This window comes from Helianthus annuus, chromosome 2 (assembly GCF_002127325.2).
Source record: "Helianthus annuus cultivar XRQ/B chromosome 2, HanXRQr2.0-SUNRISE, whole genome shotgun sequence".
NCBI classification, from domain to species: Eukaryota; Viridiplantae; Streptophyta; class Magnoliopsida; order Asterales; family Asteraceae; genus Helianthus; species Helianthus annuus.
The window spans coordinates 73,680,682-73,703,114 of NC_035434.2; positions in this window are offsets into that span (position 1 = coordinate 73,680,682).

A 22,433-nucleotide genomic window follows, 5' to 3' on the forward strand; every position below is an offset into this window, starting at 1 on the left:
AGTTCCTCTTGCTTGAACAGAATCCCGGTGGATCTGTCTTCAGCTTCCATTGCTCTCTTTCTTCAGACTCTTCAGGCTCCCCCTTTCGTCAAGCTTCCGTGCTTTTGGGATTGATGCCTGGCTTTCCGTATCAACAAATCAGAAACCTGCACATCTCAAACTCTCTATTACAAACCAATAAAGTTGTGATTCAACTTAATGAATCAACTAAACATTTGAGAATTTTCACATTTAAAATTTATCAAAATTTGAAACATTCCAAATTCTGATTCAACTTAATGAATCATCTAAACATTTCAAACCATTTAACCAACCTGTCTGTTCATCATGTTTAGCCTTTGAGATTTTGAATGTCAGCTTTTCAACATCAATTGTCGAAAATCATTTTGGATTTTTGAAACTAAGAAACATAAATGCAATAACAGAAATTAAATGCAGAAATGAAATATGTACAAACATATTTTTGTGAGTTTGCGAAAGAGGATCATATCAGCTTTTAGACACATCACACGCACCGTTAAGCTTTTAATCGTTTTAAGCTCTAAACGATTCACATAGATTGACGATATTGTTGTCCACTTAAACTCAATCTAAAAACTTTCAAAATGCTTACCGATACGTTAAGGTATATTAATTTTGCACTAAATTCTTATGGACCCCACGATCTCAGCATATCCCCTCATCATGTAATACACTAACTCAAGTAATGCCTTTAAACTTTTATCAACTGTGAATTGTGCGAAAACAAAGCAGAATGCTTAAACATTAACAATCAGGTCGATACTTCCGTATACGCAGAGAAAGTCCAATGTTTAAACAAAATAAGAAAATAAAAACAAGTTGAAGTTGTTTTGGCTTTAACCACCAGGTCGATACTCCCGTATACGCAGAGGTGATCCAAAGCTTAAACGAAACACCAAAGAAAATAAAGAAGAACGTTTAGGCAACAACATCCAGGTCGATACTCACGTATACGCAGAGGATGTCCGATGCTTAAACAAAATAAAGAAATAAGACAAGTTTAAATCTTTGCAAAATGAAATGCACAATCACATGGACTTTTTAGCAAAGTTGTGAAAGTTCACAAACTTAACCATTTTTATGTCTTTTGACAATCAGCGATTACTGAGTAGGCACACAATCAAGAAGGACAAAACTAAGTACTATGCTTTCAATAATGTTTCCCACTAGAACTAGGCTTTTTCATTTAAGTTTGTATCGTTATCGCAAATCTACTAGTCTAGCTGAGCCTATCGTCACATCTTTAGTGAGATCGCTTATCACATTTTATCTCTCCACTTCTTTAGCATGCTGTGACAGTCCAACTGATTTACTATCATTTCCTCTTGTTTCAGCAAAACTCATTTTGAATTTTTCAATGTTTTTGACATTTTCAAATTTTCTAATTTTTTTAAAATTTTACTCCCCCTAAAATCAAAATATGTTTCGATTTTGATTTTCTGGGAAAATTTGAAACAAACTGTACAAATTTGACAACATGATGAGAATCACTTCAATTCTCTATCCACCTGGCATAAACAATCAGAACTCCCCTTGACAACAAACTATTTTCCCATTATGATTTCAAAAACACTTAAGTTTGTTTTAATCAAAATGGTTTTTCCGGAAAATTAGTTTTGTGTGTCGTTTCATAAACTCGGGGTTTCATCACCTTGTTCATCTTTAATCACTTGTAGGAAAGATGAATCAAGTACAACTTAATGTCCTTAATTTATCTTTTGAAAGACGAAATATCACCAAAGTGAATTTCTCAAGAAATGTGCCGATTCATGTTCCACGCTTACCAACCTGGGAACTCCAGCAAGTCAGGTTTTTCATTTAAACAGTTTCACCCAAGCCTGACTGTCCTTGGGTGATTTTGAATTCTTGTTCAACAATGGTGGAAAGTTTGTATCATCCATTGTTAAACCTAAATTCTCAGTGTTTACCTCAACAACTGGCTCTTCTGGCTTTACCGTACCAGAATCATTGCCTGAATGTGGCTTGTCTGACTTTATTGAGTCAGATTCATCGCCGACATGTGGCTCCTTTGTTTCCGAAGAAACAGATTCATCGCCAGAAAATGTTACCTTCTTCTTGTCCTTTTTCATCCTCAGATTTGTATCTGATGAATTTGACTTGCTTGACTTTGCAGTTGAGGGAGTTGATTCATCAGAACTCTTATTCGATCTGTCCGGTGAACACGAGGACAAAATCTTCTCCAGATATTCTCTGGCCTTCTTCCTCTTCTTTCGCAGTTTGTCTTTTTGCCCCTGAGAAAGCTTCACTTCCGTTTCTTGAACTTTAGGTTTTTGAACCTTCTGTTCTTTGACTTTCTGTTCTGAAACTTTCAGTTCCTTGGGCTTTTCTTTGACTTTGACTGACTTCATCACCCTTTTCTGAGATACAGCCCTCGATCTCTCATTTGATCTCATTGGGCAATCTCTGGCAATGTGTCCTTTGATTTGACAATTATAGCATCTCCTCGTCTCATAGCTCCAATTCTGGCAGTTAACAGCAATGTTTCCTTGATAGCCGCATCGGTAACACACTCTGTTATCATACCAATCACCATTTTCATACCAAACGCTCAGATCAAAGCATTGTTTGGCTTGGTGATATTCTTTCCTCTTCTTGATTGTTGGATTTGACTTTTGAGCACTGTGGTCAAACCTGCACCACTTATTACCAACAATTTTTGAGTTTTCGTTTTTCAATTTCTGTGCTTTTTGAATGCGATTGGATGATCGATCTGATGAGCTTTTATTATCTTTTTGAACAATTTTCAAATTTTTAACTTTTTGTTTTTGTTCTACACTCTTCTTAACAAGTTTCTGCTTTGAGCATTCACCTATTTCAGTAGATTGCAAAACAGTATTTTTGAATTTTTCTTTTAATTCTAAATTAATTTTTGTTTTTCAATTTTTGTATTTTCATCATCAGATTTCTCATCACAATCTTCAACTTTGACATTGTCAAAGTTTGTGACATTGTCACTTATTGGAACAGAATTGATCGGTTTTGGACATGGAATATTCACATACGCTGAAGAAATCACAAAACCTTTCAATTTATTTTCAAGCTCGTTGATTTTCTTTCGAGCTTGCTCTCCTTCTTCTTCAAGTTGAATAATCTTCTGAAGATGAAAATTTATCATTTTTTGCTTTTCGATGTTGTTTTTGCTAAACACATCTCTCCCATCTTCAAGAATTTTTATTTGACTTTGAAATTCTTTTTCCATTTTTAATTTTTCATCTTCTAAATTTTGTTTTTGATTTTTCAAAACATTTTCTGAATTTTTAAGATTTTCGTTTTCTAATGTCAAACTCTCTAAATCCCTCAAGAGTTTGGCATTTTCAGATTTCAGATTTTCACAGTTTGAGCACTTCTCTGTCATCTTTACAATTTCAGCTTTCTTCTCCACCTTGATAGCTGAAATTTCTTTAACTTGCTCCTCTACCTCTCGAACGATTTCCTCAGATTTTAATTTTGCTTCATCAGCTGCTTCTGAATTACTAATCTTTTGGAGTTCAAGTTCTTGAGCTTCGATCTTCTCGATAAACAAGCTCAAATTCACGTCTAAATATATCTTCCTCAAATCTAACAAATACGTTCTCCACCTATCACCCGGTAAAACATTTGCCAACTTGTCAACCTATTCCTCATTAGTCTTGGTTATCTTCAATCTTTCCATCTCCCAATACAACTCAACATACCTTTTGATCAACTCTTCAATTGATTCTCCCTTGATACCTGTAAAATTATTGAACTTGTTCAGTGCAGTATAAAATTCAGAATCCATGTTTTGGTATCAAAAGATTCACAATGACGAATTTTCAATCAAAGATTAGGCGACAGTGGATCGAGTGAGGATTCGCTCAGGCAAATATCCGATGCATTACTAATCACCTCGGATCACCTGCAAACAAACAATCAAACACACTATCAGTTTTAAACGAACTGAATGCGTAAAAATGAGTGTGTGAAATCAATCTAAGACTCGTTGTCGAAGATTCGTTGATTTGTTTCAATGTTGATGACGTGAGATCGCTGAATGAATGGGTCTGAACAAAAATAATTCACAAGATACGGGTTAAAGATGAACTGGGCCTTCACTGATTGAGCTGTTTTCTCAAAACACTGTTATATCACATGATTGGGCCAACCAACTTATTCCAATTATATGTGGGCTTTAACACAGATTTGATCAAGAAACAATGATTTATCAATTTTACCAACTACCCACTAGGCCGACAATTCAAGTGACAAACACAAAACCCTATGAAGCATCCGACAATTTTAATTTTTTCAACAAAAATTGTTTTGTGATTGGACCCTCTTTTTTTATTCACACATGGGTTGTCACATTTATATCAAGACATGTGATTATGCTTCTTGTGATTGGGCCAAATGATTTTAATATGAATATTAATGAGACTGCAAGTTAATAAAATTGGTGCACAAATATACTAATAGAGTCGGTTGTAAACCACTGTGATTGGGCCGTAGTTTTGTTGTTCAACTTTGATTGGGCCAATGTTTCTACTAGGCTGCCAAACACTTGACAACTAATTGTAATTGTGCCTCTTGCTTCACTGGGCCGACAAACAAAATTCACTTACATATACACATGGGCCTTTCAAGATTGTGGATCTGAATGCTGATAGAGCCGCAAAAATTAGTGGGTCGGCAAAACTTTTATTGAACCATTTGACTAAAAGTAGTTGACACCAACATTAAAGAATGATGAGTATGATTGTACCATTGAACCTCAACATCCACTAAACAACATACTTATTGGACCGAATATATGTGGCCGCCAATCAGACGTGATTTCTGTTTTTTATTGAACCAACACTCAATGTCCCCTATCTCTAATTAAATGTGCCGACAATTTTTAATTGTGTGTTTATTTCTGTTGGACCGCTTGTTTAGTGGACAGATTCTATATCTTGAGAATCGGCAAAAACAATTCACGTGACTAATACACGGCAAGTCACATGCAAACTGATTCAACAACACCTTTTAATGAACAATTTGAAACAAACAAACGACATGATATAATTTGCCTTTTAAATGACTGACAAATCACGTGATCACTGAGTTGAATCTTATCAATTTTAGGCTGCCAATACTTTGTATCACATGAATTGACTTAACCAATTTCAAACGGACACACTCTCAAACGGTCAGGACAAACGGGAACCAATTTTCAAACGGAAAGCTATGTTTTCAAACGGAAGCACTGGTTTTTCAAACGGAATGTATCACTTTCAAACGATAGTCCAAACTGAATGGCTGCTTTCAAACGGGATGGATCAATTCAAACGATAATTCAAACGATCGTTCAAACGGAAATGGCTGCTTCAAACGATGTTTCAAACGGAAGCAACAATTTCAAACGGAATCCATCCAATTTCAAACGACAGAGGCCACTTTCAAACGGAATGATGATTTTCAAACGGATACTCACTGATTCAAACGAACTCAAACATAAAAATTCGAATTTCTCCTAATCGGCTAGGATTGAGGATCTGAAACTTTGTAGGATTGTAATTCAAGGATTTTCGCACAACATATCAAAAATTCGGACGATTTGAACCATAAAAACCCTTTCAATTTTACGTTTTTCAGTAAAAAACGTGAAAACTGTGAAAAAGATGAAGAAATAGATGAAATCGGCTATGAAATCGCAGAATTCTCGTACGAATCAATGCGTTTGATCGTGCAATCGAGCTCCTAGCTCTGATACCACTTGTAGGACCGGTTTTGACGCCGTTCGATTGCGTAACGAACGTTCGACGTGCGGAATCCGTGAACGTGCGTGACCGAACACACAATAACGTACTAGGAACGTGAATCTATTGAAAGATATGACAAGTTCGGTACAAGAATCACGTATACAAAGACTTTCTCTCTCTAAACTTGAATCACCAAATCCTCAAATGAGAGCTAAAGTCTTCAAAAGTCTTCCAAAAGTTTCTAAAAATTAATCCTAACTCTCCTATTTATAGCCCTTGGAATTAATGAGAATTCTCATTAATTACCAAAACGCCACCTTACTAATTCTAATTAGTAACATCTTCAAGTCTAGATTTCTTCGGTTTCTTGCTACTGCTCGGATTGACGAAGGCGATAGACATTCGTGCACCAACATCCATTCTCTTTGATTCAAACTGTTTGTGTATTTCCGCTGCATAAACAGTGGTGTTTCAGCTCTGATTGACTCATTTAATCATCAATAGCGATCCTACAATTGGTATCAGAGCCAGTTATGAGCTAGAATACCAGAATCAAAGTTTTTTTACTACACCTTTTGAGTTTCTGGACATTGCCACGGACAAAATGGACTGAACTTTTGACATATTGTGTAAAATTGACAATTAACAAACCTTTGAGAGTTTTAGCATAAAATACGGCTTAAAACTGATTAAAAATGGCTTAGAACCTGATTCCGCTCGAACGTAGCTTTTTGAGATTCCGCTCGAAATCAAGTTTTTGTGACTAAAGTTCTAATTCCGCTCGAGGAGTTGAAGCGGAATCAGTGATTTCGCTCGTACTTTGTGATTCCGCTCGAGGTTAAATCAGTGATTCCGCTCCAGAGGTGATTCCGCTCGGAATTACCTGTTGATTTCGCTCCAAACAATCAACTTCTGATTCCGCTCGAGGGATAAATTCTGATTTCGCTCCAAACTAAAACTGTGATTCCGCCTGAAAATTCATTTTAAGTGTAAAAACATGGTTTGAGGGTTTAAGTCCGTTTCGATCGTGATATCGTGTTGGGAATTCAGTCTGTGTAGAAAGTTTTTCAGTAAAAGTAACCTGTTTTTTCAAAAAGTTAAAAATTTTTCAGAATTTGTCACCTAAGATGGAAAATCAAGATTTTTACAATCTTTTCGCGTGTAGCGGCATGACGGCAACACAAAGTCTGGCAAGCATAGTTCAAAATGTCAACATGGAGAATGAGCTAGGAACAATGCAGAAACCGCCAAAACTTATGAACTTGGATGAGTATGCCGGATGGTCGGGTCGGTTCAAGAATTGGGTACAAGCCAACCATTTTGAGTGTTGGATGAAGATAGAGAAAAAAATATGTTCCACCTGTTGATGGATTGGGCTTAGAGAACGGCATTGGAAGTTTGACTGAAACTGAACAGAATGATTTTAAGGCTGAGAAGAAGATGGTCAGTATTCTCCAACAGGCCATAAAAGAAGATATTCTTGTACTGTTACAACATGATGACAACTCGCAATCGATGTGGCAAGTATTAAAGTTGAAGTTCCAAGGTAGCGAATCTTTGATCAAAAGCAAGAAAGCCCTAATCAAGAAAGAGTTTGACATTTTCACCGGGATGAAGGGTGAAACGACGAAGCAGTTGATTGAACGTTATTGCCATCTTGTGGTAGAGATGAAAAGATTGGAGATTACAAAGACAAACGAAGAGTGGATCGACAAGTTGTTCGACACATTACCTTATGATGAATGGGGGACATACTTGATGATGCTGAAAAACAACTCGGATTTCGTGAATTTGAATCTCAGTTCATTCATCGAGAAGATAGAGGCTCATGAATTGGAGTTGTTGAAGATAAAGAAGATGAATTCAGCAAATGTGCAACAAGACGTATCTCTTTACTACAAAGGAAGCTATTGATGCACGAAATGTCTGTTGACTGCGTCTACAAAAAGTCTGAAGTCGAAATTGGTCAATAAGGGGTCAAGGTGTAAATATTGTGTGAAATAGGGTTAGGATCGCTTATTAGTCAATGTGTCATCTTGGACCGCTTTTATGTCATAGTTCTGGACAGCTTTTGTGTCAAGTGTTCTGGACCGCTCATTTGGCATGTCTTATGAGTGGACCAGGAACTCTATATATAGGTTAGAGTGGTTCATTTCATTAGGGATGCATGTGTGTGCTTGGGAGCCGAAACTCTGTCAAAATTTCATCAGAAAGCAATAAAAAGATAGGAATCAAAAGGATATGCTGTTGTAACTTCATATATGTTGATTCCACCTTCATACATGAAGATGAGCTACTCTGACTGACTTTTAGGGTCAAAGAACGGTCCAACAAGTGGTATCAGAGCTCAGGACGAGGAGTTCATACTACTACAGCATAGATCTGCAGAAATCTCTCTTTTCTACTCACTTTCTCTCATACTTTTTCAGTTTCTAGTGGTTCCAACGGTCGAAATCGTCTGAAATTTGAGTATAACGTGTAAAACACACTAATAACAAACCCTAGAAAGTTTTAGAGTGAAATTCGGACTAAAAATGGGTAAAACAGGCTAAAAACTAAGGATCGCGTTTTCGAACATTCAGGACCGCTCGAAAGAATTTGTTTGAACCGCTCGAAATATCTGTTTGGACTACCTGGACCGCTCGAACGATCATAGCCTGGACCGCTCGAACGATCATATTCTGAACCGCTCGAACGATCATATTCTGAACCGCTCGAACGGACACTACGTGGTCCGCTCGAACGATCATTCTCTGGACCGCTCATACGAATTTTGTTGGTCCGCTCAAACGGACACAATTGACTCGCTTATTTGGTCCGCTTATTCGGACATAGTTGGATTCGCTTTTTAGTACATCTTATTGGTCTGGTCCGCTTGAGAGAACATTGTTTGGTTCGCCTATTTGGATCAAACAGTTCTGTTTATTTGTCAATCTTACAGATAGATCCGCTTTTGTGGTTCTGTTTTTCAAAAATCTCGAAAAGTTTTCTAAGTGTTGGTTGATTTTGCAGGTACGATCAAAATGGATGATATTTTCATGAATCCGTTCAGCGATATGTATGCATTCACGGGTAGTTCGGGAAACAACGATACGACATCAAACAATACGAACGAGAATCAATCAAAGGAGAAAAAGAAGGAAGCTTGGGAGTCTGAGAGTGCATTCGGTACATTCAACAAACCTCCGAAGCTTATGGCAATTGAGGAATATAGTCGTTGGTCGAGAAAATTTGAGGATTGGTTGATGGCTTTCGCGTTTGCAAGTTGGAAGAGTTTGAAAAATGGATATGTTCATGGAGACAAAAGTGGAGAAACTTTATCATCAGCTGACGAAATTGAATCTTTTGTGGCAGAACAAAAGTGTGTGGCTTTATTGTTTCAGTCAGTGCGGGAAGACATCATTTCGTTGATAGACTACTCCAATGCTAAAGACTTATGGGAAAAACTCAAGAAAAAGTGTCTAGGGAGTAATGAGATTGTAAAAAATAAGACGAAACTGCTTAGAAAAGAATTTGATATGTTTGGTTGTCTTAAATATGAATCGGTTTGTAAAATGATTGAAAGGTTTGGTCATCTGAAGCTGGAACTTGCACGACATAAGATTACGTATTCTCCGGAAGAACTTGTTGACAAATTGTTCGATTCCTTACCAGATGAAGTGGATTGGAGATATTACGCATTAATGTTGAAGAACACTATTTCTCCTAAAAATTTGACTCTAGATTTGGTGATTGAGAGACTTGAAAGTCATGAGCTTGAATTGAAGAAAACTTACAAAGTCAATCACTCATCCTATCAGCAAAACTTGGATCTTTATTATCCGAAAAGCTTGATGCCGAAAGCTACTTCTCCGAAAACTGCATTTTCTGCTGAGAATGTTTCTTCAGCAAACAAAGAAAGTCAAAGCAGTTCAAATAGTGGAAGCCACAGTGGTTATCACGGTGGATCTTCATCTTCTGACAAACGTTCTGATGCAAAGTTTTCGTGCAACATCGCGATAGATCTAAAGAACGCACAAAATTTTGATGAAGAGTCGGCCAAGCAACAAATGGTTTTTCTGGCGTCTGTGTTGGAGTCCTATGAAGGTTTAGTGGCCGGAAAGATCGGAAATACAAATCTGACGAAAGAAGACTACGATCAGATAGACCCCGAAGAAATGGAGCTGATCGACATCCGTTGGGCAATGGCAAGTGCAGTTCGACGTGCACAACGCTTCATGGAGATTACTGGGAGAAAAACGATCGGTGGTCCGTCTACAAAGTTGGGGTTTGATAAATCGAAGGTGACGTGCTTTAAGTATAAGCAGAAGGGTCATTTCAAGAGGGAATGCAGGAATGCATATGTTGATGAATCGGAGAATCCGTTTCGAGATGACTATTACAAGAAGGTAATCTATCATCAGAATAAATCCGAGCCGCCCAGATTGAAGCAGCAGGAAGAGAACAGAGACAAATCGAGGGCTTTAGCTGTGATTTATGATGATGGGGGTTACGATTGGAGCAAAGAGGTTTTATCGGAAGAAGATGCTGTTGGTTATGCTTTTATGGCGAAGAATGAGCCTATTCCATGGAAAGATAATCGAACAGAGGAACAGAAGTATAAATACCGAAAGATGGTTGCTGAAAACAAGATTATCAGATTATCTGGTGTATATCTAGAGGCAAAAAGAGCGAATAGATGGGATCCAGACAGAGAGTGCTACCTTGATAAGTATGATAACATCGCAATCGATGACAAAACGCTTGATATCGAGGCCATCATCAAGGAGTATAAAGAAGAAGATGAATATTGGCAGCACAAGTGGTGGGGAACACCAACATCAAAGATGATTGAAGAAGAGAAAGAGAAAGAAAAAGAGGAGAAAGAAAAGAAAGAAGAAGAGATAAATGAAGTGAAAAAGATTGATACGGGTTTGATCGATGTTACGCAGGAGTTGACAGCTGAAAATCTGGGAAAGATGGCTGACAAAGTGCTAGCTGCAAAAGCACTTGAGGTAGATCCTAATTCTGTTTCTGAGTCTAAGGATCAGGTCAGTCCAAATGTGTCAGCTAATGCGTCAGGTAAGAAGATTGATGGAAACATTGACTGCAAAAATTGCACAAAAGAATGCAATTTCTGTAGTACTGTCACGTACCTCAACAATGAGAAAATTAAAAACCTGACAGCTAAGGTCAGCAGTGTTGAGGATCAAATACTTGGTCGTGACAAAACTGTGAGAGCTTCAACTGAACGGATCAAAGAGTTAACTTCTCAAATGGAAAAAGATAAAATTGATCATGAAAAGGTTAAAACTGAAAATGAAAAGTTAATTCTTGAAAACCGTAAAATTTTTGAAAAGTTTGAAAAACTCAAAACCACAGTTAAAGAAAGTGATGAACGAAATGGTAAAACGTTTAAAGAAAATGAACATTTGCGAGCTGTGGTGAGAATAAAAGAAGAATCAATTAATAAACAACTGGATGAGATCGCTAAATTGAAACTTAAAGTTCAAGAAGCTGAAATAGAGAATGAGCGAATTTAGTTGAAACTTAACAGTTATAACTCTGCAAGCTTTGTGTTGCAGCATATTGTTCCTAAACCTATAGGAAAAAACAAAGCTGGCGAGGATGTTTTTTCAGATGGTACCGGTGTAGGGTTTCACAAAGTTCCACCGCCGATTTTGCACAATTACACTAAAAAGGAATCTGGGTTGGTTGAACTTGAGGAAGAAAGTGATGTTACACTTCCTGAAAACATTGATGTCACGTTCACGTCTTCCAATGACGAGGGTGTCCAAAGTGATGTGGTGAAAAGTGTGGTAGACAAAGTGCTTAAACCAGATTGTGACACTTCTGAGGAGGATAGGTGTTTTCTAGACAAATACATTCCAAAGCAAAAGTCCAAAAACAACTTACATGATGAATCTGATCTTGTCATGTACAAGATGATGGGTTCGGATAAGTTGGTTTTGGATTCAGAGTTTCCGATTGAGAATGTTAACATGAACAAATTGACAAATGTTTTCAAACTTGTTGAAGTCGAGTTGTCAGCAGTGAACAATTTGAGTCGAAAGAAAGACAGGGTTTACGACAAGAAAACTGGTTATCCACCGCGTTTTTACAATAACAACAGAAACAATTGGTCGGGTGGTTATCAGCGGGGTAAATCGTTTCAGAAAAAGAATGTTTCACACAAGAGGTTTGTCGAAAAGAAAAAAATTTGTGAACAGTTCAAGTTCACTTGCTGATGAAGAAAAAGATATTTTTTCAAAATCAAACAAAGAATTTTTTGAGAAGAGAGCTTCGCAGGCTCAGTCTGAAGGCACGAGTCGGGTAGCTGATACTCGTACTTGTTTTAGATGTGAACAAGTTGGTCATATTGCACGAAAGTGTACATATGTGAAGCCTAGGACTGAAGCTGTGAAGGTTCAACAAAAGAAGGTTGATGTGAAGGGTAAAGCACCGATGTATGTTGAGAAGAAAGTGGTTGAGAAGAAAAACGTTAAAATCGACAACGTAAAAGCAAAAATTGAACCTGTAAAGAAATTGGTAACTCAAAATGATAAATTTTATAAAAGGGTGGCAGAAACCCAACAGGTGTGGAAACCAAAAATTGAATCAAAAGTTGAGAAGAAAGTTTCAAACTCTGAAGAGAAAAAGGCTGAAGAGCCAATTATTGTTGATTATGATGCAAATTTTCCGCCACTTAAGGCTGAAAATTTCAAAATTCAAATTGCGAGAGTCAAGGTTGCACCTAAGGCTGATGAGGCCTGGGTGGACTCAATGTTTGACTAAACAGTTTGAATTGCCGGAGCTTCCTGGATTGCGAAGCATGAATCAACATCTTTCTTGAAGTTGCTTAAATGATGATTTGTTATGTGCAGGATCTTCCAAAACTTGTATCCAGGTGGATAATGGATAGTGGAGCGTCAAGGCATATGACAGGGAAGACCGCATTGCTGTATGATGTGAATAGCATTAACGGTGGTTATGTGGGTTTTGCGGGTAATCAAGGAGGAAGGATCATAGGTGAAGGAACATTGTCAAATGGCATTATAACGTTTGAAAGAGTTAACTACATCGCTGAGTTGGAGAACAACCTGCTAAGTATCTCCCAGATCTGTGACAGGATGTATACTACTCATTTCACCGACAAAGAATGTTTGATCTTGAAACCGGGATTTGTGATACCTGAAGAGTGGATCATCATGAGGGCACCAAGAGTCAACGATTTGTACGTGTTGGACATGAGCGTTGCTACTACAACCACGGGTCAGGCTCATTGTTTTGTGTCCAGAGCAACGGAGAAAGAGTCAAGGTTATGGCACCGAAAGATGGGGCATATTCACCTAAGGAAAATGAATCACTTGGTACATAATGATTTGGTTACTGGAGTGAATATTAAAGGTTTTCATCTAGAAGGGGAGTGCATAAGTTGTGTTAAAGGCAAACAAAAGAAAAAGTCACACCCTACAAAGCAAGTCAATTCAGTTTCAAGACCTTTGGAAAGACTTCACATGGATTTGTTTGGTCCAGTGAATGTCAAGAGTATAACAGGAGATTCCTACTGTTTGGTCGTGACTGATGATTATTCCAGATTTTCTTGGATGATGTTTTTGAAATCAAAAGATGAGACTTTTGATAGCTTGATGGCATTGTTTAAGAAAATTGAGAATCTGTACCAGAGGCCGATCTGTAGAATTCGCAGTGATAATGGTACTGAATTCAAAAACAGTAAAATGGAAGAATTTTGTGATGAAAGAGGTATACTGCATGAGTTTAGTGCTCCGTACACTCCGCAGCAGAATGGAGTTGTAGAACGCAAAAATCGGACGCTAATCGAGACAGCCAGAACGATGCTTGCAGACTCTAAGTTACCAATTAATTTCTGGGCTGAAGCTGTTTCTGCTGCATGTTATACTCTCAACAGAGTTCTTACTGTAAAGAAGTTCAACAAGACGTGTTTTGAGCTACTCAATAAACGTAAGCCGAATTTGAAGTATCTAGAACCGTTTGGGTCACCCTGTACGGTGATAGAGCCTAAAGGAAAGTTTGGTCCGAAGAGCGTTGAGGGAATCTTTGTGGGTTATTCAAGTCCTTTGCGACGCGTTTTCATTCCAAGCGACAAGCAGATTATTGAGGCAGCAAATGTTGAATGTCAAGGTTACACTATGCCGCCATAGAATCCTGGTGATTCATGGCGTTATCATTAAGACAAACTTTGGGATTCATTTGATATGAAAGAAGAATCAGAGGAAGAAGAAGATTTCTTTGATGAGCTGGATATTTTGCGAGAGTATGAATCGCAGCTCAGGTTTCCAGCAGAGTATTCTAGAAGACCTCGGGAAACTTCAAATGACGATGAAGCAGGTCCTAGTAATGCTGGTGAAAATGATGATGCAGTTACTCCTGGTAATCAGTCGGAAGTGAATGATGATCAAGAAGCTGAAAATATGCCAGGTTTTGACCATGGTGATTCAGATCTTGAGGGGGAGCAGATCCAGTTGTCAAGTCAAACAAACCAAGTTGGTGATCAAGATGCAGAGCAGAATGTTACTAATCTGGAGGGAAATGTAGAAGTTCCAAGCGAAGTGATGCCGCGAACTCTTTCTTATCATCCAGAGGAGTTGATAATAGGAGAATTGCAATCGGGCGTTCGCACGAGACGTCAAATTGACCAGGGCTTAACATGTTTTTATTCTACAGTAGCACCTTTACAAACTGAATTTTCATTAAGTTGCTTTATTTCGCAGGTCGAACCGAGGACTTACAAAGAGGCGCTTACTGAAGACTCTTGGGTCATAGCAATGCAAGAAGAGTTAGGACAGTTTGAGAAGTTAGGTGTGTGGAAGTTAAATGTAAGAGGGACGACAGAGGAGTGGTTGTAAGGAACAAAGCTCGACTCGTTGTTCAGGGCTTTAGTCAACAGGAGGGGATTGATTTTACCGAAGTCTATGCTCCTGTCGCACGACTAGAGGCTATCAGAATTTTCCTAGCATTTGCGTCTTGGAAGAATTTCAAAGTATTTCAGTTAGATGTTAAATCAGCGTTTCTTTATGGGAAGGTCAAAGAGGAGGTTTATGTTGGTCAGCCGCCGGGCTTTACTGACCCAATCCACAAGAACAAAGTTTATCTGCTGGACAAAGCGTTGTATGGTCTACATCAGGCGCCGAGAGCCTGGTACGAGACTTTGTCTCAACACCTACTCACTAACCAGTTCATACGTGGAAAAGTGGATGCCACTCTCTTCACTAAAGTCGTTGATGGTCATCTTCTGATAGTACAAATTTATGTGGACGATATAATTTTTGGGTCAACAAATGAGAAATTATGCAAAGATTTCGAACAGGTGATGAAGCAGAAATTCGAAATGTCATCAATGGGGGAGATGAAACTCTTTCTGGGATTACAAGTTGAACAACTTCCTGAGGGAATTTTCATTCATCAAACGAAGTACGTGCATGATATTCTGGAGAAATTTGGAATGTCAAGTTCTACTCCAGCTGCTACCCCACTTGCAACTAATCATGGGATTCACCCAGATCTCACCGGAGACAGGGTTGATGAGACACTTTATCGATCCATGATAGGTTCTTTGATGTACCTAACTGCTTCACGTCCTGACATTATGTATCCAACGTGCCTCGCAGCAAGATTTCAGTCTAACCTGAGAGAATCGCACATGATTATTGTCAAGAGGATATTACGTTACCTGAAAGGTACTCCGTCATTGGGGTTATGGTATCCTAGAAAAGGCGATTTTACACTCGAAGGGTATTCCGATTCAGATTTCGGATGCTGCAAAGTTAACACGAAATCAACAACAGCAGGATGCCAGTTCTTTGGTTCCAGATTGGTTACCTGGCAGTGTAAGAAACAAACATCTGTGGCGTTATCTACATGTGAAGCGGAGTATGTTTCTGCTAGCAGTTGCTGCTCTCAGATCTTGTGGATACAGCAACAGATGCGCGACTTCGGTTTGCAGTTTCTTAACACACCTCTGTTTGTTGATAATGAGGCCGCAATTAACATTACTAAAAATCCAGTACATCACGCTAAAACTAAACATATCGAAATTCGTCATCACTTTATTCGCAATTGCTTCGAGAAAAAGTTGATACGAATTGAGAAAATCCACACTGACGAACAAAAAGCTGATTTGCATACCAAAGCTTTTGATAAAAATCGGTTTCAATATTTGTTAAAACTTAATGGTATGAAATTGCTTTCGGTGTCGGATGGGGTTGTGAGCGTTGATGAGAGTACTGTTGCGGATGAAGATGAGAAACAATCTGCGATGGTTTGTCGGTTTTTTACGTGTTTTGGTATTTAGGGGGAGATAGATAGTTGTACATAGTTTATTTTCAGAAAAATACAAAAACAGTAAAAAAATGCAAAAATACAAAAACATGATAAAATTGAAAAAGAGCTTGTGTATATAGGGAAAATGATAGTACATCAGCTAGACAATTACAGTATGCTAAAGATTTGGAAAGACAAAATGAGTTAAACAGTCTCACTAACGATGTGTCGATAGGTTTTCGCACATTTAGTAGATTTATTCGGGATATAAACCTAAAATTTCAAACTTGTGAAATTCCTGGGGAACACTACTTGGATATATAGGTAACCCCTGAAATCTCGTTTGAAAGGTCTCGTATTCTGATATACTAGATGTTTGTACTCTATGATGTCTGGGGTATTATTCCGGGACTTCTGCTGAACGGTAGTTCTGACCTAGTCCTTGGCTAATACTTTATCCAAAATGCTTGAAATATAGCATAATGCCCTCAGCTGATTAGACAATAAAATTGATAATCAGTTGTTGTAGCTGAAAAGATCCTCTAAAGGGGACACACTGCTAAGTCGAAGCTGATATCTCTCTGCTGAACGGAAGTTCTGACCTGAGATCCCTCAGTTCTCGCATTTAACCCCTAATTTATGTACAGACATCATTGTAGTATTCTTGCCTGTAAGACTGAATATTGAGATTCTGGATACGGGAGTATATTCAAAAGGTGGGACACATAAATTGATCTAACTTCTTAAAACACTTAAACAGTATCCTGAATAGATTGAAGTTTGTGTGAAAATTTAAGATGGATCAGTATATCGACAATCGAGGTGAATTGTTTAAGTCTGAGTATGTAATGTAGCTTAACGGTACTTGTAATCTGTCTGAAAAGCTGATATGATTCCCTGACACGCTCACCAAAAATAAACCTGTAAATAGTTTACTTTCTGCAATTTAAGTTTTCTGTTATTTCATTTCTTAGTTTAGATCATTTTAAAATCCAAAAAGATTTTATTTCTGCTTTATTTTAGACAAACCAGAGTAGAAAGTTGATTGTCGGATTTTAGAAAGATGAAGCAGATGCAGGAGATTCTGAGCTGAAGATTGAGGAGAGCTTACATTGTTGGAAATGTGTTTGTTTTCAAAGTCAAAACGAGTTCATTAAGTTGATACTTGTTATTTTTCAGAAAGAAAATTGAAAAATTGTTTTACTAAATCAGTTTGATTCGTCAAAAGATCAATCAGGGTCATTAAATTGAACTTGGTAGATTAATCAAGTATTCAGGGTCATTCACTTGAACTTGAAAACTTGAGTGGATATTTATAACTGATTGAGTTTGTGTTTTATTGATTGAAAAGATAGATTGTAATGTTGTTAATTGAGTAACAAGTTTGGAGACTTTATTATTCCAACGGAGACAAATTGTCAAAGCTTGAACCAGATATTTCAAGATCCCAACATGCTGAGAGGGGGAGTCTGTGAAAGGGGGAGTCTGGATCAACTGCTATTGGGAAGCTGAAGTTAGAGCAAGGTGTTCATGCTGAAACCTGTGAAGAATGCTTGTGAAGATAGACAAAGTTGGTGAAAAGACAAAGACTAAAGACTATGGAACTGAAGACTGATAAAGACTACGTCAACATCCAAGGGGAGTCTGTTGATGCACGAAATGTCTGTTGACTGCGTCTACAAAAAGTCTGAAGTCGAAATTGGTCAATAAGGGGTCAAGGTGTAAATATTGTGTGAAATAGGGTTAGGATCGCTTATTAGTTAATGTGTCATCTTGGACCGCTTTTATGTCATAGTTCTGGACCGCTTTTGTGTCAAGTGTTCCGCTCATTTGGCATGTCTTATGAGCGGACCAGGAACTCTATATATAGGTTAGAGCGGTTCATTTCATTAGGGATGTATGTGTGTGCTTGGGAGCCGAAACTCTGTCAAAATTTCATCAGAAAGCAATAAAAAGATAGGAATCAAAAGGATATGCTGTTGTAACTTCATATATGTTGATTCCGCCTTCATACATGAAGATGAGCTACTCTGACTGACTTTTAGGGTCAAAGAACGGTCCAACAGAAGCACTCCTGTTGCAACAAATCAAATTCCAAAGATACAGACGGGTTTTAGTGCTGATACAAATTCAAGTGCTTCTACAAACACTCCACAATCAAACAAGCCTTCACCGTTCGTAAACTATGATCTAAACTTTAAAGCTCAAGAGCAGCCTTCACCTCAAAGCTCTACAAGTTCCAATAATCAGGCTTATGTTTCTAGGGTGCAATGCAACATCGTGGTGAATATTAAGAATGGAAATGAAATTAGTGAAACAGCCACGAAACAACATATTGCGTTACTTGCTTCCGTTTTAGAGGCGTATGAAGGTTTAGTGGCAGGTAGGATCGGTAATCCCGATATGACAAAAGAGGATTATGACCAGATCGACCCCGAGGAGCTTGAATTGATTGATATAAAATGGTGAATGGCAAGTTTGGTTAGAAGGGCACAACGCTTTATGGAGATCATAGGTAGAAACAGTCTCTCAGGTCCTGATCAGAACTTAGGGTTCGACAAATCAAAAGTTACCTGCTTCAAGTGTAAAGAACGTGGCCATTTCAAGAGAGAATGCCCGAACCGTGAAGTGAACAACCATCAGAACCCGTTCACAAACGATTATTACAGGCAGGCGATCTATCATCGACCTAACCAACAATCTGCTGTTCAGAGACCGCAGATCGAGAACAAACCGGAGAAGGCTCTTATCGTAAATCAAGACGATGAGAAAGTAGCCGAAGGTTTCAGCTGGGATAAATATATCCCCGGAAGCGATGGGCAGGCCATGATGGCAGAAATAGTTGAAGTACCTGAGATGGTGACTGAACCAGAAATAGTTGTTGAAGATGTTCCAGTGGTTGTTGAAGATGTTCCTGTTGAGAATGTGGTTGACATTGAAGAAATCGCTGCAGAAGTTTACTATTACCAGTCAGAACAGGAGGTATTGGCAAGTTCTATGAAATCAATAATGCCTCCTAAAGTGTTTGAATCTTTTGCAGGATTTTTCGAAGAACCAACGACTGGATCGTGTCCAAGATACGAAGAAAAGAAAGAAGCTGTCGAGGAAATGATAGATGTGACAAAAGAGTTGACCGGAGACACGTTGAAAGATATTGCTGATAGAGCCCTCATGGGAAAGCTGAAAGAGGTAGACACAGAACTCGAGAAGTCAGAGTCTGTCAGTACCGTGTCAGTCAAACAGGAGTCAGATCAGGAGTTTGGAGTTAAGGAGGTCAAAGTGTGTGAGTCTGAATTGAAAAATGTTGGTAAACAGGATGTGACAATTGATTGTGATGGACAGGTTGTTAAGAAAGTCGTTTCAATCCCCGAAACACCATGCCAAAAGTGTTTACAACCGTGCATGGAGTGTCTTGAGAAAGACACTAAGTTTCAGGAATTGAAACATCATGCAGATATGCTAAAATTTGACATTGGACTAGTCAAAGAGGCTTATGATACTCTTGCCAGGTCAATTAAAATGATCCAAAAAGAAAGTGTTGAAAATGACAAAGCAACAAAATTAGTTAAAGCAACACTGTTTGATAAACAAGTTGAGGTTAATTTTCGTCTAGACACGATCGCTTCACTAAAGAAAGAGCTTGAATTAGCTAAAATCGAAAATGATCGAATTGATAAATATTGACGAGTTATGTGGCTTCGTCTTATGTTCTTGAACAGATTGTCCCACAGCAGCCACATGCTGCACCAGTCTTTAAGAGCGTTCCACCCCCAATGTGGAATCATTATACACAGAAATATCCAGACGGGGTGGAAGCTGCTTTGAATCTCAAGTTGAGATCAATTGAGGATGATTTGCCTAAGATCATTGATGTTACATTCTCTACATCCGACACCGACAACGAATCACAGGTCATCAAAACCGTTGTCGATCAAGTGTTAGATGAAGAGAGTGATAACTCTGAGAAGTCTCAATCTGAGAAAGCTGTTACTGAGTCTGAAGATGCGGGTAATTTCTTGGATCGGTTTATACCGAAATCAGACAAGAGTGCGAATGATGATCCGATTATGGTGGTCTACACTATAATTGGAACTAACAAACTTTACTCTGATTTCAAGTATCCTCTTCAGAACGTGAAGGTTGAGGATGTTGAGAAAGTTTTCAAGTTGGTTGAAATGCATATTGATGAGGTTAACAACAAAGAATTCTTTTCAAAACCAAAAAAATCTTTTGTTACATCACGTCCTACTAGATCGGGAAAGAAAGAGTGGGAAGGTAAGAGTAATAACAAGAAAAACAACTTTAAAAACAAAGGGATTGGTTTTGAGAAAAAGACGGCTAAGCAGGTGGTTAAGCCAAAAGAGAAAATGAATGATATCTTTGTTGCTGGACCGAGTGTGGATGATGAAAAGGACTACATTTTTAGTAAAAAAGCCGTTGATGATTTCAATACAGCGAAAAAGTTGAAAGATGAGACATTCAAGTCAACTTTTGTCGAATATGACAAAAGGGTCTGTTGTCGCTGTAATGAAATCGGGCACATGGCAAAACAATGCAAGAAAGTGTTTGAAAAACCCGTTTTCATAAAACCTGTTGTTCAAAAACCTCGACCAAAGTCACCAGTTGATACAAAAGGTAAGAAACCAATGGTTTCCCCGATTCGCATCCTAAAGAGAGGAGAATCTTTGAAGTCTGAGGATAAGCCAAAATCGATCTTCGAGGTTGGCGAATCTTCCAGGTCTCACAAGACTTCAAAAATTTATCCTAAAACAAAAATTTTTGAAAACCAATCATGGGTTGCGAAGTCGAAACCATCTGTCAAGGTGAAAAAGATGGAAAATGCTTTAAAAATGAAACAAAGGTTTTAAAAGATGATGTTGTCGAGTTTGAATCTGAACTAGATAAATTTCTTACTGAGTTCCCCCGATTAACAACAAAGTAAAACCAGTTGTGAAAGATGATGTTCCTAATGTCACATTTAACTTTCCTAAAAATGATGAGAAGTGTGATGTAGTATTTGGTACTGTTTCTGAGGTCAAAAAGTCATGGGCGTCATTGTTTGAATGAGTTGATTTGATGTATGCAGGGGCTGCCCAGGTCTATCCTTTCGAAGTGGATCATGGATAGTGGTGCATCGAGACATATGATAGGGATGCTAGCTCTTCTTTACTACGTCAAATCAATAAATGGAATTTATGTGGGCTTCTCCGGAAATCAAGGCGGCAGAATTGTTGGACAGGGAACATTGACAAATGGGGTCATCTCATTTGAGAAAGTGAACTATATCGTAGAGTTGGAAAACAATTTACTTAGCATTTCTCAAATATGTGATAAATCTTTCAGTGTACATTTTACAAAAAAACGAGTGGTTGGTTTTAAAACCGGGGTTTAAAATCCCTGATGAGATGGTGTAGTTGCGCGCTCCACGGGAGAACGACCTGTATATTCTTGATATGAGCGTCGCAACACCAACAACTCATCAAAAACAATGTTTTGTGTCAAAATCGAAAGCAACGGAAAAAGAATCAATTATGTGGCATCGTAAGATGGGCCACGTTCATGTTCGTAAAATGAATTTTCTAGTACAAAATGATTTGGTAGAAGGTGTAAACTTAAAGAGTTTTCATTTGTCTGATGATTGTGTAGCTTGTAAAAAAGGGAAGCAGACTCGGAAGTCACACCCACCAAAGATACTTAATTCGATCAGGTTACCTCTTGAGAGATTACACATGGATCTCTTCGGGCCGGTCAATGTAAAGAGCATCAGTGGAGATTTGTACTGCTTGGTAGTGACTGATGACTTTACAAGATTCTCGTGGGTTGTGTGCTTGGAAAGAAAGGATCAGACGTTTAAGTCGCTGATGGTGTTGTTCAAGAAGATGGAAACAGTGTATAAGCTGCCGATCCGAAGAATTCGTAGTGACAACAGAACGGAATTCAAAAACAACAAAATGTACGAGTTTTGCAATGAAAAGGGAATTCTTCATGAATTCAGTGCGCCATACACACCACAACAGAACGACGTTGCTGAAAGAAAGAATCGGACTCTAATAGAGACAGCTCGAACAATGTTAGCCGATTCCAAACTACCGATCTTCTTCTGGAGCGAAGCAGTTGCTGCAGCTTGTTATACTTTGAATCGCGTACTCACCGTCAAGAAGTACAAAAAGACATGTTTTGAGTTGCTGCACCGATACAAGCCGAATTTAGAGTTTCTGGAGCCATTTGGGTCTCCGTGTACGTTTATTGACGAGAATGGAAAATTTGGTGCTAAATCAAATGAGGGTTTCTTTGTAGGTTACGCAAGCCCGTTGAAGAGGGTGTTCGTACCGTGCCTGGGGAAAGTGATACAAGTTCAGCATGTGGATTGTCAGAAGCACACTTCATCACCACAACTTCCCGGACAAAGAT